This window comes from Gracilinanus agilis, chromosome 4 (genome assembly GCF_016433145.1).
Source record: "Gracilinanus agilis isolate LMUSP501 chromosome 4, AgileGrace, whole genome shotgun sequence".
NCBI classification, from domain to species: domain Eukaryota; kingdom Metazoa; phylum Chordata; class Mammalia; order Didelphimorphia; family Didelphidae; genus Gracilinanus; species Gracilinanus agilis.
The window spans coordinates 513,342,586-513,360,181 of NC_058133.1; the positions used below are offsets into that span (position 1 = coordinate 513,342,586).

The window sequence follows — 17,596 nt, forward strand, 5'->3', positions numbered from 1 at the left end:
CTTCCTAGGCTGCCAATACCAGATTGGTACCAGAAATTCAAACTCACTTCAACTGGACCCTTAGCTCTATCCCGATCCTCTCTTTTGGGGCTGGCCCAGAACATGATCTTATGAAATAATTGTTGATTGGCTAACTGGAGTCAAAGTGTGCAGAGGCCACCTGAAGGTGAAACTGAGGCAGACAGAGGTCTATACTAAGGAGCGGAGGGCACTGAAGGAACATGAGTGGTGTCTGCTGCTCCCCTAATCCTTGCCTAGTGCCCACCTCTCTGCCCAAGTCTGCAGGCCATGCCATGCCCTCCACGGTTACCCCTCCTGGCCTGGACAGGACGGACAGGAGTCCCTACCTGCGGCCCCTTCCCCCAGCAGTGCGAGGGGCTTCGGGCAAAGCGCTCGGGCAGGGGCTGTCCCCTCCACAGTGTTTGTAACACACACGGACACAGAGGAGTTTCCCTCCATCACAGATACCTTCGGGTAATGAAGGCCATCGTGGCCCCTAATCCCGGAAATAGAGGTTCAGAACCTATTCAGAGGGCTGCCACGGTCCTGCCCTCCAGGGGGGGCCCGGGGAGGAAGCGGGAGAAAAGCCGCCACACACAATAACAAACGCTTCCCCACAACAAAGCGCCAAGCCCCTCAGCCCACATGCTGGGGAACTGCCTCAGAGACACAACCCCGCCCCACTCCTGGCCACGCCCCCATACGCATGCGCAATGTACCCTCGGACCCCCCTGTTCTCAGGTCCTGGTAGCAGTGACAGCTTGGATCCGTGGAGTGCGCCTGCGTACTGGCCTCCTCCGCCTGAGCTAGGTGAAGGGATAGGGCAACAGCGGAGATGACAGTTGACGCAGGCGTACTGGCTCAGGCACCCTACTGCTTCCCTCTGGCAGGTAGCAGCAGGACGGATGGGGAGGGGTCCGAGAGCTGGCGCAAGCACACTCGCTCTGGATTCCCCGCCTCTGAGCTGAGCGCTCGTCTAAGAGCTTCTCCCACATTTCTTGGGTTCAGGAATTGGAGGCTGGGGCTCCCCAAGTGAACTGGGACTTAGGGAAGTGGGGAAAGGGGAATACCAGGCTGGGCTCGGCACCTATTCAGCCACCATATCCATTACGAGGCGCGAAGCCCCAACGAAAACGGATCCTGAAAGTTTATCGATGGGACGGAAACTCCCATCATGCAACGCCCAGCGACCTCCTCCGAGGATGGGCTACGCGAGGAGGCGTCCCGCGGCCTTCTGGGAAATGGAGTCCAGGCGCGGGAAGCCTAGGGCTGCCTGGACTCTGTCTCCCAGAAGGCTGTGCAGCCCGTCCTTCCCGGTCGTCCCTCTGGGACCCGGTGTTTCTCGTAAGCTCACTGGGTTAGAGGTGAAGGAGACTACCGAAGCCATCTCGCTCAACCCCACCGTTTTACAGATGGGGAAAGTTAGGCAAGACAGGGCCAGTGACTTGGACAAGGTCACACAGACAGTTAGTTGACAGGACCAGAATTTAAACCTCCCCAGGTATCCCCAAAAGCACCCCATTTTGGAGGGGGGCCAGGAAGGAGCCCCCTGCCACTATGCAGACCTGGAAACTGCATAGGAGGAGGCACAAATGAGGTTCAGGCTGCCCACCAACCTCTTAGGGAGCCTTGGCCGGTGTGCCAGGCCGAAAGCTTCCCCTGCCGGTGCCCGGGGTGTACGTGCCACCACAGCTGCCATGATGCCCGAGGGCAAGGGAAGTCTCCATCCTCCCTCTCCCGCACCTGAGAGAGGAAAAGCAAAACCTCCCTAGCAAGTCCACCGGCCAGGTTCTTGCGCCTCCTGGCGGCCGTCAGAGCTCTTCAGCCTTCCAGAGTTGTGGCTAGTCACTGTCCCACCTGGGTTCTGGCTTCCTTCCACCGTTTCCCTCCACACTTGGACCATTTCTTAAGGGGGGAATATTTATTTCAGTACATTAACAATAGACATCGCTCGTTCCTCGCTTCCCCAGTGGTGGGTTCCCTCGCAGCCTCCAGTTCTTTGCTATAACAGATCGTTGCTCCCCATGTTTTCCTCTCTCATCTCCGAGCTGCAGGACTGGCTCCAAAGGGATGGACAGCATAATGTCTTCCGGGACTTTTTCCGTATGCCTAGACAAATCCAGGGTTCCAGCCACGTCGTGCTTTTGTACGCAGCCTCCCAGAGCACCTGCAGCAAACGTTCTTCCCCTTTGGTTCATCCCCCATTTCAATGGCACAAAAGCTTCAACCTCCAACAGCCAACCATGGGGATAATAGATGTGAATCATTGATCGCCTGATGAATATTAACGTATAATATGAATTAAAATCAGCTGTAAAAAAGGGAAAGGCAGATAAGGAGCCCCTTCCTGCTGGAGGCATCCAGGAAGGGAGTTAAAAAGGATGTTGCCGTCCTTTGGCAAATCCAAAAAACTCCACCACAGCCGGTCATATCAGCCTATTCCAGCCATCCCCATCAGCTGTGGTAAGGCGTCAGGCTATTCTGGCAGAAAAGTGCTCGTTGTAGGGCCTTCTGCCCTTCTCTCCTGCACTGTAAGCCCGAGCCTGGAATGGCTGTTTGCTCGAGTTCTTCTGCAAACTGAAGCCACTTTGGCTCCTCACACTTCTCCAGAGCTCAGATGCACGAGCTCGCCAAAGACATCGCCAAAGGTTCTATTCCCATTCCTGGAACCCCTCATGCATTTTTCAGACCGGCTAGTTCACATTTCCTCGATGATGTGTTATTAGCGTGCCCCGACCTTCCGCAACTCCTTCAGTGTTTATTTCCATCTTTGTCATATTCGCCAATTTTCTGGACAGAGATATGATGCGGTGGATGGAGCTCTGGGTCTGGTGTCGGGAGGTCTCATAGCTGTGACTGTTAGCAAGTCACATCCTCTGTCTGCCTGTTTCCTCATCAGTAAAACTGGAATAATGATAGCACTACCAAATTTCAGAGCCGCACTTAGCACAGTGCCTGGCACAGAGTGCTATTATAATTGGGTGTTACTATCATCATCATCATTTTTATTTGTCACATAACTGATTTTGAGCAGTGTTTCATATGATTTTAATAAGTTAAGAGTTCCTCTCTGGAAATTTATATCTATCAAGAATTCTCTATTGAAGAGTAGCTTTTTGTCATATGTTTCTGTTACTTGCTTATCTCTCTTGGATAGTAAGCCTTTATCAGAGATAAATGATCCAAAGATTTTTATTGATTTCTTCACTTCTAAAAGTTGTATTAATTTTGTTTGTGAAAAGCTTTTTAATTTCTTGAAAAACAAATTATTTTTGTTTTTCGTGGTTGATTTTTTTAAGAATTAACCTCCTGGGGGCAGCTGGGTAGCTCAGTGGATTGAGAGCCAGGCCTAGAGACGGGAGGTCCTAGGTTCAAATCCGGCCTCAGACACTTCCCAGCTGTGTGACCCTGGGCAAGTCACTTGACCCCCATTGCCTACCCTTACCACTCTTCCACCTATAAGTCAATACACAGAAGTTAAGGGTTTAAAATTAAAAAAAAAAAAAGTTAAAAAAAAAAAGAATTAACCTCATTTTGGAGGGACTCATGAGAAAGAACATTATTCACATTCAGAGGAAGAACTGTGGGAGTAGAAACACAGAAGAAAAACAACTGTTTGATCACATGGGTCAATGGGGATATAAACTCCCTAGTGCAAATGTCAATAATATGGAAATAGGTCTTGATCAATGACACATGTAAAACCAAGTGGAATTGTGGGTTGGCTATGGGAAGGGGTGGGAGGAGGGGAGGGAAAGAACGTGAATCATGTAACCATAGAAAATTTTTCTTAATTAAAAAATACAATCTATCATTATTTATTATAAAAAATTAAATAAAAGCAAAAAATAACACATATATATGTTATTTTATGTTTATGTATATATACATATACATATATATATGCTTGATATATATTGGGTCAGTATAAGAAATGAAATGAGAATTTCTTAGGAGTTTTGTAAAAGCCACAGACAACATGGGAAGGCCAAGAGACGACACAGAGAAGTTTAGAAACTCAGAAATGCATAAAATATATGTCTAGTATTATATAATATCAACATACTTTATCCTTTAATACCATGCATACACTTTCTTTTTTAAAGTTAAAATAAATAAAAAGTTAAAGTTTGCAAAAAAAGAACACAAAACCAGCAGACAACACACAAAGGCTAGAAATGTAGATCTTAAAAAGTTTAGTAACTCACAAATGTATAAAAGGTACTGTAAATACCTCATAAAAGAAAAAATTCAGGCTTCTTCTCTGGTATGGAGGGCCAAAAAAACATTCTGCCCAGTGTTCTAGTTTGTCTAAATATTACAGATTTCTATCATCTAGCATATTAGCTATTATTCAGTCCATAAATATTAAGCACCTGTCACGTGCCAGGCACTATGTTAAGTGCTGGGCATACAAATAAAAAAGGTAGTCTCTGACTTCAAAGAACTTACAATATAATGGAGGACAACAACATACAAAAGGAAGATGAAAAGGAGTTGGGGAAAGGTGGCAGAGATACTTGGCATGGGGCGGGGGGATATGATGAAGTCCAACAGTAGTGTAGCTGGTGGGAAATGTTGAAGACTGTACTGAGCTCCTGTCTTAAAAAGCGGTCCTGGAGCTCATGGCCCTGCCCTGCAACCAGTGGGTTCAGTGGATGGCTGAGGGTACTAATGATATGTGAGGACCAGGTAGATTCAATCTTGAAGGATAATTAGATTTCCTAATTATTAGTTCCTGGGGAAAGACGGTATGATGGAGAAGTCCAAAAGCAGTAGAGCTAGTGGGAAATGGGGACAAAATTTGGGTTACCTGGAAATTTAAAAAGAATCTATGTTTTAATTCAAGTCACTAATAAAAATATGGAAAATGAAAAATCCCTGGGGGACTCTATTTAGGTCTTCCAATTTGGCAAAATCTTTAATGACCACTTTTGGAGGCCGTTTTTCAATCTAGTTGACTTTATTATTCTCTAATCAACATTATTTTTCCCAAAAGAATAACATGATGATATGGGGGTATAGGCTTACCCTAGACACCCCCAAAACCCCAAAAGTTTTCCAGGTCAGAGTACATAAAGAATTCATTTTCCCTTGCATTCCTGTAATACATACGAAAGGTGACTTTGAGCAACAGAAGTATAATGATAAAAAGTCTGAGAGGCACTCCCTTTGACCTCTCCTAGCTTCTCAATGAGCACAGATAGGCACCTCCCAATTTGTTTCTGTTGAACGTCTGTTTTGAGCTCAGATATTGAACCATCTCTTAAACTGGACAGTTCACCTCCTTTTGACTTTGAGGCACAGAACATAATGACATGACCCATGGGATTATAATCGCATGGGACCAGAGTCCCAAAAGATATCACTCCATCCACCTTCCCCTCTGTCTCATAACATGTCACCCCACTGTCATCCCATCTCTAGTCATAGGCCCTGTTGTCAAGAGGGTGTAAGTATCCCAAACTCCATCTCCTCTGGGAAGCAGTAGTCTACCTGCTTCTGCCTCCCGGCCAATCAACTCAATAATTCAGCTTGCAATAAACTTAATAAATTTTTTCTATTTTTCATCTAATTACTGGAGCCTTGTCACTCCTGAAGATGTCCCTTTTGGTCTTGGGTTTCCTGATCAACTTTCCCACTACAATGACTTTATCATATATTTTGACAAAATTTAGGTAAACCCTATATATAACATTCCCAGTCTATGAGGTAAGTCACACTTTAAAAAAAAGACCAAAAATTTGGGGGTTTGGGAGCAGAAATACTAGAATGGGGTCACAAAGAGTCGGATATAACTAATCAATAACTAAAATTATAATTCTGTAAGGAAAAATACTTGTACAAAAATAGTTATAGCCATGCTCTTTGTAGTGGCAAAAAATTGGAAAATGAGGGGGTATCCCTCGATTGGAGAACGGCTGAATAAATTGTAGTATCTATTGGTTATGGAATACTATTGTGCTGAAATGAATGACGAACTGGAGGAATTCCATGTGAACTGGTACAACCTCCAGAAACTGATGCAGAGCAAAAGGAGCAGAACCAGGAGAATGTTGCACACAGAGACTGATACGTTGTGGCACAATTGAATGTAACAGACTTTGATGTAATTAGATGTAATTAGATCCAGGACAATTCAGAGGAACTTCAGAGAAAAAAACATTACCCACATCCAGAGAAAGAACTATGGGAGCAGAAATGCAAAAGGAAAACATATGATCAATCATGTGGTTCAATGGGGATAGGATTGGGGTTTTGACTTTAAAAGATCACTTTATTGCAAATAAGAATAATATGGAAATAGGTTTTGAACAATGATACATATATAACCCAATGGAATTGCTTGTCAGCTCTGGGAGCAGGAAGGGAAGAGGGATGGGAAAAATCATGAATCATGTAACCATGGAAAAATATTCTAAATTAATTAATTTTTTTAATTTAAAAAGATTTTTAAAACATGTAAAAAATGACAATTCTATTTCATACTGAGATAAATAAAATTCCAACTTTTTTCATAACTACTGTCTAACCAGATCTCTCCCATCTTCTTTTTTTTTAAAACATTTATTAATATTCATTTTTAACATGGTTACATGATTCATGCTCCTACTTTCCCCTTCACCCCCCGCACTCCCCCCACCCATGGCCGATGCACATTTCCACTAGTTTTGTCATGTGTCCTTGATCAAGACCTATTTCCAAATTGTTGGTAGTTGCATTGGTGTGGTAGTCCACACCTTCAATCATGTCCACCCCGACCCATGCGTTCAAGCAGTTGTTTTTCTTATATGTTTCCTCTCCTGCAGTCCTTCCTCTGAATGTAGGTAGCGTTCTTTACCATAAATCCCTCAGAGCTGTCCTGTGTCATTGCATTGCTGCTGGTACAGAGGTCCATTACATTCAATTTTACCATAGTATATCAGTCTCTGTGTACAATGTTCTTCTGGCTCTGCTCCTTTCGCTCTGCATCTGTTCCTGGAGGTCTCTCCAGTTCGCCTGGAACTCCTCCAGTTTATTATTCCTTTTAGCACAATAGCATTCCATCACCAGCATATGCCACACTTTGTTCAGCCATTCCCCAATTGAAGGACATACCCTCATTTTCCAGTTTGTTGCCACCACAAAAAGTGCAGCTATAAATATTTTCATACAAGTCTGTTTATGATCTCTTTGGAGTACAAACCCAACAATGGTATGGCTGGATCAAAGGGCAGGCATTCTTTTATAGCCCTTTGAGCATGATTGCCAGCCAGCCAGATTGGCTGGATCAGTTCACAGCTCCACCAGCAATGCATTAATGTCCCAATTTTGCCACATCCCCTCCAGCATTCATTACTCTCCCCTTCTTTCATTTTAGCCAATCTGCTAGGTGTGAGGTGATACCTCAGAGTTGTTTTGATTTGCATTTCTCTAATTATTAGAGATTTGGAACACTTTCTCATGTGCTTATTGATACTTTTGATTTCTTTACCTGAAAATTGCCTATTCATATCTCTTGCCCATTTATCAACTGGGGAATGGCTTGATTTTTTTATACAATTGCTTTAACTCCTTGTATATTTGAGTAATTAGACCCCTGTCAGAGTTTTTCGTTATAAAGATTTTTTCCCAATTTGTTGTTTCCCTTCTGATTTTGACTACATTGTTTTTGTTTGTACAAAAACTTTTTAGTTTAATATAATCAAAACCATTTAATTTACATTTTGTAATTTTCTCTAACTCTTGCTTGGTTTTAAAGTCTTTCCTTTCCCACAGATCTGACAAGTATACTATTCTGTGTTCACTTAACTTGTTTCTCTCCCATCTTCTAACTTTTATATTTTTAATTTTTCTTAACCCTTACCTTCTGTCTTAAAACCAATACTAAGTATTAGTTCCAAGGCAAAAGTGTGGTAAGGGCTAGGCAATGGGTGTTAAGTGACTTGCCAGATTTGAACCTAGGACTTCCAGTCTCTAGGCCTGGCTCTCACATCTTCTAACTTTAAGAATTTTCTTCTTACTTTGTACCCAATTTTTTATTTATTCTTCCCCACAAATTCAATTAATTAGACTCAGAAAAAAATGCTCTAATCATGAAAGATTCTTTTGGTTCCTTAGTCTGGCATCTAGTGTAACTATCCCCCTAAGTCTTTATGTGCAAATCTGATGAACATACCACCTGTGCCCTTTAATGAGGCACTAGTAAAAATCTTAACTTAAACAAGATCAAACAAGATTTTTCAATTATTTTAGAGAATCATTACAACATGTCAATATGAAATCATTAACATACTCATTTTATTGCATCAAAATTATTCACTAGTCTGAGTTCTGATGCCTAACAAATCAACCCTTCCATAGAAGGTATTTACTCAGTCTATAGAATTCTCCATATTCATTCTATTTAGAGTTTTCAATATGATTTCTTAAATGGGAAATAAGACTTGTTGAAAGTCAATTACAATTCAAAGAGTTCCAGTCCTAGGGGGCAACTAGCTAGCTCTGTGGTTTGAAAGCCAGGCCCAGAGATGGGCGGTCCCAGGTTCAAAGGTGGCCTCAGACACATCTTGGCTATGTAATCTGGGGCAAGTCACTTAACTCTCATTGCCTAGCCCTTTCTGCTCTTCTGTCTTGGAACCAATATACAGTATTGATTTTAAGACAGAAGGTACAGATTTTTTAAAAAAGTTCCATTTCTTCCAAGTTAGTTAAAAGCTTTCCCACATTAATTATACATAAAGGGTTTTTCTCCAGTATGGGTTCTCTAATGGTTAATAAGAATTTCAGACATCATCTCTAGTGATATTTGTTGCAAATTCATTACATTAGAAGGGTTTTCCACTACTATACATTCTCTGATGGCTTTTGAGTACTTCCCTCTTCACTTAAGCCTTTTTCAAATTAATAGAATTATAAAGGGTTTCTCTAAAATGACTTCTGTAATTAGTAATGAGATGGTCCCTTCTGTAGGCTTCCACATACTAATTACAAAGCATTTATCTGCACTATGAATTCTTTAATAACTTCTAATTACTTTATTCTCACTAAAGACTTTCCTACATTAATTGTACAAAAAGGTTTTCTCTCCAGTATGAGATTGCTGATCAGAAATAAGGTTTGTCTTATTGCTGAAACCTTTCCTACATTCATTATACTCAAAGGATTTCTCTTCAGCATGAATTCTCTGATGCCTTTTGAGTACTACACTCTCAATGGAAGCTTTCCCACATTCACTATATGCAAAGGGTTTCTCTTTAGTATGAGTCCTCTGGTGGGTAATAAGATTCCCTCTTTGGCTGAAGCTCTTCCCACACTCATGACATGCAAAAGGTTTCTCTCCAGTGTGAATTCTCTGATGGTTAATAAGGTGTTCCCTCCTGCTGAAGCCTTTCCCACATTCATTACATTCAAAGGGCTTCTTGCCTGTATGGATTCTCTGATGGATTTTGAGTAATTCATTTTCATTGAAGGCTTTACCACATTCACTACAAGTAAAGAGTTTCTCTCCACTATGGGTTCTCTGTTGATTAATGAGATGTCCTCTATGTCGAAAAGCGTTCCCACATTCATTACATTCAAAAGGTTTTTCTCCAGTGTGCATCTTCTGATGGCTTTTCAGAACTTCACTCTCACTGAAAATCTTCCCACATTCATCACATGCAAAGAGTTTGTCCTCAAAATAAGTTCTTTGATGTATAAAAAGGCTTGACCTATGTCTAAAAGCTTTCCCACATTCAGTACATGCAAAAGGCTTTTCCCCAGTATGAATTCTCTGATGGCTTTTGAGAATTTCACTTTGGCTAAAAGCTTTCCCACATTCATTACATGCAAAGGGTTTCTCTCCAGTATGAGTTCTTTGATGGGTAATGAGGTGTGACCGGTGCCTGAAAGATTTCCCACATTCATTACATTCAAAGGGTTTCTCTCCAGTATGAGTTCTTTGATGTCTAATAAGGTGTTCCCTCCTGCTGAAGGGGTTCCCACATTCATTACAAGCAAAAGGTTTCTCTCCAGTATGAGTTCTCTGATGAATGATGAGGTTTGTCCTGTTTCAGAAGCCTTTCCCACATTCGTTACATGCAAAGGGTTTCACTCCAGTGTGAGTTCTCTGATGGGTAATAAGATGTCCCCTTTGGCTAAATGCTTTCCCACATTCCTTACATTCAAAAGGTTTCTCTCCAGTATGAATTCTCTGATGGCTTTTAAGGACTACACTATCACTAAAGCATTTCCCACAATCATTACAGGCAAAAGGTTTCTCTCCAGTATGAATTCTCTGATGCCTTTTCAGCACTGCACTCTCACTGAATGATTTCCCACATTCATTACAGGCAAAAGGTTTCTCTCCAGTATGAGTTCTCTTATGGGTAATAAGGCTTGAACTATACCTGAAAGCTTTTCCACATTCATTACATGCAAAGGGTTTCTCTCCTTTATGAATTCTTTGATGGTTTTGAGTCCTTCCCTCTGATGGTTGGCTTTTCCACATTTATTATATGAAAAGGGTTTCTTTTTTGTGTGAGTTCTTTGCTGTATAAAAAGGTTTGGCCAGTGATTAAAGGTTTTCCCACATTCGTTACATGCAAAAGATATCTTTCCAATATGAGTTCTCTGATGTCTAGTAAGGTGTTTCCTCCTGCTAAAGGCTTTTCCACATTCATTACAATCAAGAGGTTTTTCTTCAGTATGAATTCTCTGGTGGGTAAGAAGATTTGCCCTCCAAGTAAAGTCTCTCTTACATTCATTATATGCATAGGATTTCTTTCTGATATGAATTCTTTTTTTAGTCAGGCTCCCTCTGTGGCTGAAGGCTTTCTCATATTCATTGTGTTTACTATGTGCTAACTTATCTCCAGCACGTATTCTATGAAATTTAACTAGGTCTGAGTGGTAACTGAAGGGCTTCCTGCATTCATTATACCCAGAAAGACTCTTCTCTAAGGAAAGTATATTACATGTAATTAGGCCAGGAAAATTCTGGAAGCTCATTCCATGTGTTTTATACTGATGAAGACATTTTCCCATAGTTTCTCTGCACAGTGAAATCAAGATTGACTTCAAACTAAAACTTCTCCCAAATGTAGAACACTGAGGTGCAATGAATTTATTAAAAGCTGGGTTGGTAATAACCGTTACTTGTTTGGATTGTCTCTCCTGTTTGTACCTTTGATTCTCCAAATCAAGACAATATTCTCTAGTTTTTCTCATCTCTGAATGCCAGACTACTGTATCCTTTGGAAGCCTTTTCTTGAATGATGCTCCCATACAAATGCCCTGCATCAGACTTGAGTCCATGCTTTCCAACCTGTTCTCATGAAGAAAATCTGAAGGAAATAAGAAACAAAAAGTCACTACATACATATGGGCTTTCACAACGGAAGGAATCTTCATCAGAACAATTTCTAGTTTCCATCTTTTCCATCAAGGAGAATGGTGCTCAAGCTGAACCAAATAGGGAAAAAAAACACACACAGTTGAGGGTACTGAAGTCAAAGGGAAGAGGAGATATATAGTATGTATATAGGCACCCAAAACTAAATGAATTAGTCTAGAGAAACGAAAGCATTTTTAAATGTCAATAAAATCAACTTTGGGAAATACAAAATTATTTTTTGCAAAACAAAAGTGGAAAAATAGATAAGGGAAAAAGCTAGCTCATAAAATTCTTCTACTAGAAATTTATTCAACTTAGAATCTATACAGATAAAATGAACATATCTGGGGACCTAAGAATTAATAGGCTCTTCCAAAATTGTTAAGAACAAAAGCATGGAACCAATATTTTAGTGAGCCTTTTAATTTCAAAAAATATCGAAAAAAGGACAGATTCAACAGAAAATCGATTGACTACCAATAGGGATGAACACCAAATTCAAATTATAGAAATCTATTACTGTCTATTTGCAATAAAGTAAGAATAAGATGCTTTCAAAAGCAGCTAAAAAGTAATGTATAGTAAATTTCAATTTGATTTACAAAAGGTTTTCCATAAAAATAAGAAACTACAAAAGTCTAAATTTGACATATCAAAAATTAAATTATTTATCACAATTTTTAAAACTGTGATAAAGAGAAACTGAGACACAAATTTCTGAACATGATCAATTTATTAGTATTGCTAGCCCCAGCCTTGATCTAAATATTTCTTACTAGCCTAATTCCTTCCTGTATCCTCTGCCTCAAGCCTCAGTGAATAAACCTGTTTGAGCTGCCCTCCTACATACTCCATTTCCCTTACCTCCTATATACCTTCCCTTACCTTCATTCCTCCTCCAATCACCTTATAATCGCCTATTTCCCCTTTATCCCTCCTCACTACCTAAAATTGCCCAGAGACCTGCTCATAGATTACCCACTTTTTGATAACACTAACTATCCCTCCAGAGGACTGAGGGTGACTGGGATGTGCATTTCCACCTGTGACTGGTGTGGATTTGTTTGGTTCACGAAACTTTTTTTTTCTGTTTTCTTCTTTGCATTTGGAGGGGGAACAGTGGGAGTGGCAGCCAAAGGAAGAAAGCAAAGGGGGTCAGTGCAGTCTCTAAAAGAACCAAAGAGAAGTCCAAAAGGAGACAGAGACAAGGAGGGCAAGTCTGTAGTGTGTCAAGTTTTTAATATCTTTTAAAAAGCAGCTAGATGGCAGACTGGACAGTGTGCTGGGCCTGGAGTCAGGAAGATTTGAGTTTACATCTGACTTCAGACACTTAACCTCTATTTGACTCAGTTTCTTTATCTGTAAAATGGGGACAATAATAGCAACTACTTCCCAGGTTCAAATGCAATAATAACCACAAAGTTCTTAGCACACCTGCTAAATGGTAAGCACAATATAAGTGACAGCTATTACTATTATTGTCATTATTAAAGCAAGTTGTAAGAGAAATTTGTGGTTTCAAATACAAACATCTTTTTTGTTCCACTTCATAGATGGGCATGCTTCCCTTTTTTGGGTGTTTAAGTAGTAGAATTAACCAAATATATTAAAAAAGAAAATGAAGACAAAGTAAAAGGTACAGAATAACATACATTTTCTGAAATAGCTCATATCTTTTAACTGAGTGTTATAAGAAAGGAGATTTTTTTTTTTGTGGGGTGGGGAAGAACAGGAGGGGAGAAGTAGGGCAAGAGACAGCAACACCCAAAAAAATAATAAAATAAAAAAGCTGAACTAATGAAGAATTAAAATAATGCAAAGGTTCAGGAATGGAGGAGTGCCAAAATGAATGTGCTAATTTTCTTTTTTGCCTTTTTTTAAACCCTTACCTTTCATTTTAGAACCAGTCCTAAGAATTGGTTCCAAAGCAGAAGAGCTATAAGAGATAATCGATTGAAGTCAAGTGACTTTCCCAGGGTCACACAGCCAGGATGGGTTTCAGGCCACGTTTGAATCTAGAACCTCCTGTCGCCAGACCTAGCTCTCTCATCTGCTGAGCCACCGCACTACCTCGATTTTATGTTTTTTTTGAAACTGAACATATTTCAGTTTCACAGGCAACGTCTTTCTATTCTTTACCTATGGATATGTTCATGCTTATTGGTATTTGTGAAATTCAGAATAAAAGATAAATTTAAAATAAGGTATAACAAAAAGATTTCAAAAACATTTTGAAAGGAACAGAAATGAGCAAGAACTATAATAAAATTGTTCCAATGCTTCCAAAATTGTCAAAATTAAAAATAAGACGTTTCTCAAAGGTACACCGTAGAATCCACTAAATTCAAAGAATTACAGAATGGGATGCCTGTGGGACTGAGGAAATAAAGTCTGATATTATTCAACTGCAAGAACTAGAAAATGGTGCCTTTTTGGAAAGCCCTTGAGCCCAAAATAATGAGAGGAAAAAGCCAAACCAGCAGCAGGACTGAATGGCGCCACAACAAAAGTGGAATGGATGAAGTCGGGCTGCCCGCACCCGTCACGCACTCACCCAGACAAAGGCCTCGCAGAACGTTCCCGCTGGTCTCTCGTCCCTCCAACAGGGACATCACATCCTGTGTGGATACACGAATTCCTACAGAGGGAGATAAACGGGGAAGTCTGGGAATTCCTTTCTCTTCATGGAAAAGCCCAGAGAGCTCAGAGGCTTCCCAGGGAGGAGGGCCTGGCCAGGGCCATGTCCTGCTCTCCTGCTCAGACCCTCCACTCCGCTGTCAGGGCCTCTGGAGGCCAGGCTGGCCCAAGGATCAGGATGGGGGCGCTTCAGTCCCGCTGGCACTCCGAGTTCTGAAATAAAGGCTCGGCCAGCATGGTGGCTATAGCAGAAGGGAAAGAGGCCGGCGGATGGCGGGCCTGCGCGAACCCAGAACAGGAAGCGAGTGTGCTCGGGAGAGAGAATGGGCTGGTCCTGGGCTGAGGGCAGGAGGGGAAGCAAGAGGGGCCTCCGGCACATGGGGAGGGACCCCCAGAAGGTGCTCCATGGGAGAAAGCCGTTCCAGAGCACGTAGCCCTGTCCTGCTCTCAGGGGAGGCTCAGGCACCCTCCTGGGCAATGGTGGCACCGGCGAGGGTGGGGTCCGGGAGGGCCAGCTGCCCGGGAGCCAGGAGAGACAGAAGGACGCCAGGCACACAGTGCGCACTTAATAAATGTCTGCTGACCCAGAGGCCCCCCAGAGTGACTGATGCAGAGTTGGAGGATGAGCCTGGAGAGACAGGAGGCAAAGGGCTGAGCCCAGGTCTGAGGGGAGCCTCTGAAGCTTCCTGTGCCCCAGGACGGCTGGGGTCAGACAGAGCCCAGGGCCCGGAGACACTGGCTCACCTAAGACAAGGTCCCTGCCTGCCTCACCCAGATGGGAAAGGGAAATCCAGGCGGAGCAAAGATGTAGGAGAAGGGCTTCTGGGGAAGGGTGAGAGGGAAGGTCTCCTGGAGGAAGCAGGCTTTATCAATGACGGGGGCAGCTGGAGGGCTCAGGGGAGGGAGAGCCAGGACTGGAGATGGGCAGTTCTGGGTTCAAGTCTGGCCGGGGGAGAGGAAGGGGGACAGGCTTACCCACAGAGACCAGGTTCTTGTAGTTCTCCAGCATCACGGCCCAGTACAGGCTCCTCTGGGCAGGCTCCAGGCGCTGCCACTCCTCCCGGGAGAAGTCCACAGCCACGTCCCAGAACGTCACCGGTTCCCGAGTCAGACACATTCCTGCTGAGCCAAAGAGGATTCTCCCAGGGGTTCTGATGAGGCCCCTGCCTCGAGACGGACTACTCTCCGTAGCACAGACTGGACGTCCCACAGAGCTCAAATCCACCTTGACCAAACCCCGCAGCCCCTGGGAAAGCACACAAGCGGCTCTTTTTTGGGGGAATCCTCACCTTCTTAGGGTCAAAGGGTCACCCAGTGGGAAGTGTCTGAGGCCAGATTGGAACCCAGGACCTCCCATCACTAGGCCTGGCCCTCCATCCACAGAGGCCCCCAGCTGCCCCCCAGAATAATGCTTTGGTCTTTCCAAGAATGGCACGACCTCCCCTTCAGTCCATTCACGTCACAGATTCAGGCTTGGGTCCAGCTCATTTCCAATCACTGTCCCATCTCCCAGAACAGTTCTAGCCAGTCAGGAGAACCTGGGCCATAAGGCTCCCCTGCCTCAGGCTTTCTGGGCCCAAAGCCAGCCTCCCTCCCTCCAGGGCTGGAGCTTCCAGGAGGTTCTCTGATGGGCTGGTCCTGGCGAAGCCCCATCCCTAACGGACTGGCAGAAGCAGGGCTGCCAACCCTTGCTCGCCGCATCCTTCTCCTCAGAGTCCTCATTTAGCACAGGTAAGACATGAAATGAGGATGGGATGGGGGTCTTTGTGTTAAACAATTCAGACACACAGACTGGGCACAGACCCACACATACCCCGGGACCACATACTTAAGCCAGACTTTACAGCAGGGGACTGAAAATGTCCTATAAAAGGAAAAGAAAACCATCCAGACTCCTTCTCTGGGACAGAGAGGGCCTCAAACCACTTTACATGGATTTTCCAGGTGCCTCACCCCTGGGATGTGGAACAGGCACCTGTATTTGGGAAACCTTCAGGGGAGGACCCTTTATATGATGGGCAGAAAAGTCTCTGTGACAGGAGCAACCACGGGCCTTTGTGAAACCTTGCTGGATAGAAAGAATCAGGAGTTCATCCAAAAAGTGGTTTTTGTTATCCTATCAACCAAGTCACCTTCCATCACCTCAGTGCCTAAATGGGACCCCCATTGGTGCTGCAACTCTTTCAGGATGCGTTTTGCTTTGCTGAGTCAAACACTAATTTGGAGTCCCAAACGACCACCCCAGGGGCTCCCCACGCCTCCCCTCCACTCTGATCAGCTTGTGGGGGGAGGGCACTACGGAATACCATTTGCAAAAGATTTTCACTCTTCAAAAAGAACTCCCTTGTTACATGGTTGGGTTTTTCCTCCAAGATTTTGAAGAGATGGGAAAGTAGCCACAGGTGTCAAAAGTTCCAAAATATTCAGGATGGATCTTTCATAAAGCACACCTCCACCCACCCCACAATCTTTACAAAGCAGTTGGAAATTGCTCCATGTTCCCTAACTAGGTAGCCTCCAGCAGAGACCCCAGCCCCCTGCCCCTGCTTAGACCCCAGCTCTTCCAGGGCTTCTGCTGTCATTTCTTGGCAGACACTTACACTTCTCTTTCCTTCAAAGAGCACAAGAGAGATTGTCATGTTGGAATGCAAATGTGGTACCCTAATGGCATGGCAGAAAGGAAGGGAAGGAGGAAGGGAAGAAGGGAGAGAGGAAAGAAAGAAGGTAGGAAGGAAGGAAAGAGGGGGGAAAGGAAGGAAGGGAAGGGGAAGAAGGGAGAAAGGAAAGAAAGGGAAGGAAGAAAGAAGGAAGGTCAGGAGGGAGGGAAAGAGGAAGGAAAGGAAAGGGAAGGAGGGAGGAAAGAAGGGAGGGAGGAAAGAAAAAATGATGGGAGGGAGGGTAAGAGGGAAAAGGGAGGTAGGAAGGGAGGGGAGGAGGAAGGGAAGAAGGGAGAAAGAAAGAAGGAAGGATGGGAAGAAAAGAGGGAAGAAGGGAGGGGAGGAGAAAGGGAGGGAGGAAGGGCAGTGGAAGGGAAGGGGTGGAAATTAAGCACCCATGATGTACCAGGTGCAGTACTGAGCACTTTACAAATATCTCATTTGATCCCCACAATAATCCTGGGAAGTAGGTGCTATTATTACCCCCATTTTACAGATGAGCAAAATGAGGCAAACAAGAAGTGACTGCCCAGGGTCATCCAGCTAGTAAAGTGTCTGTGGCCTCCTCTGACAGTCTGCAGTGCTAAGATGAAGCTCAGGAAAGTACAGCTTCTGCCTCTCCCTCTGCTGCTCATGTCTTTTCCCATCTCCTTTAGCCATCTCCTCCCCCTTGGGCTTTCCCTACAGTCTCCTCACCTCTCATTTGTGCCCTTTGTGCTCTCTCTGGGTGCAGGACTCCTTTTTTTCACCATTTCCACAGTGCTTGGCACACAGTTAAGACCTTAACAATGTTGAAATAAAGGGAGAAGTAGCCCAGTGGTTATGGGAGGGACCTCTGAGTCCTGGCTCCATTTAAATGCCCCAACATTTCAGACTTCGTGTTCACCAGACTATGGAACTGTCCCAGGCCTGTGGATTGTGCCCTGGGTCAGAAGGGCCAGAAGAT

General features: G+C 43.6%; 1 pseudogene; it reads right to left on the reverse strand.

Annotated features, from left to right (window-relative positions):
* Positions 1-343: 343 nt before the first annotated feature.
* On the reverse strand, positions 344-15,110 carry LOC123246901 (annotated as a pseudogene).
* Between the last annotated feature and the right edge of the window lie 2,486 nt (positions 15,111-17,596).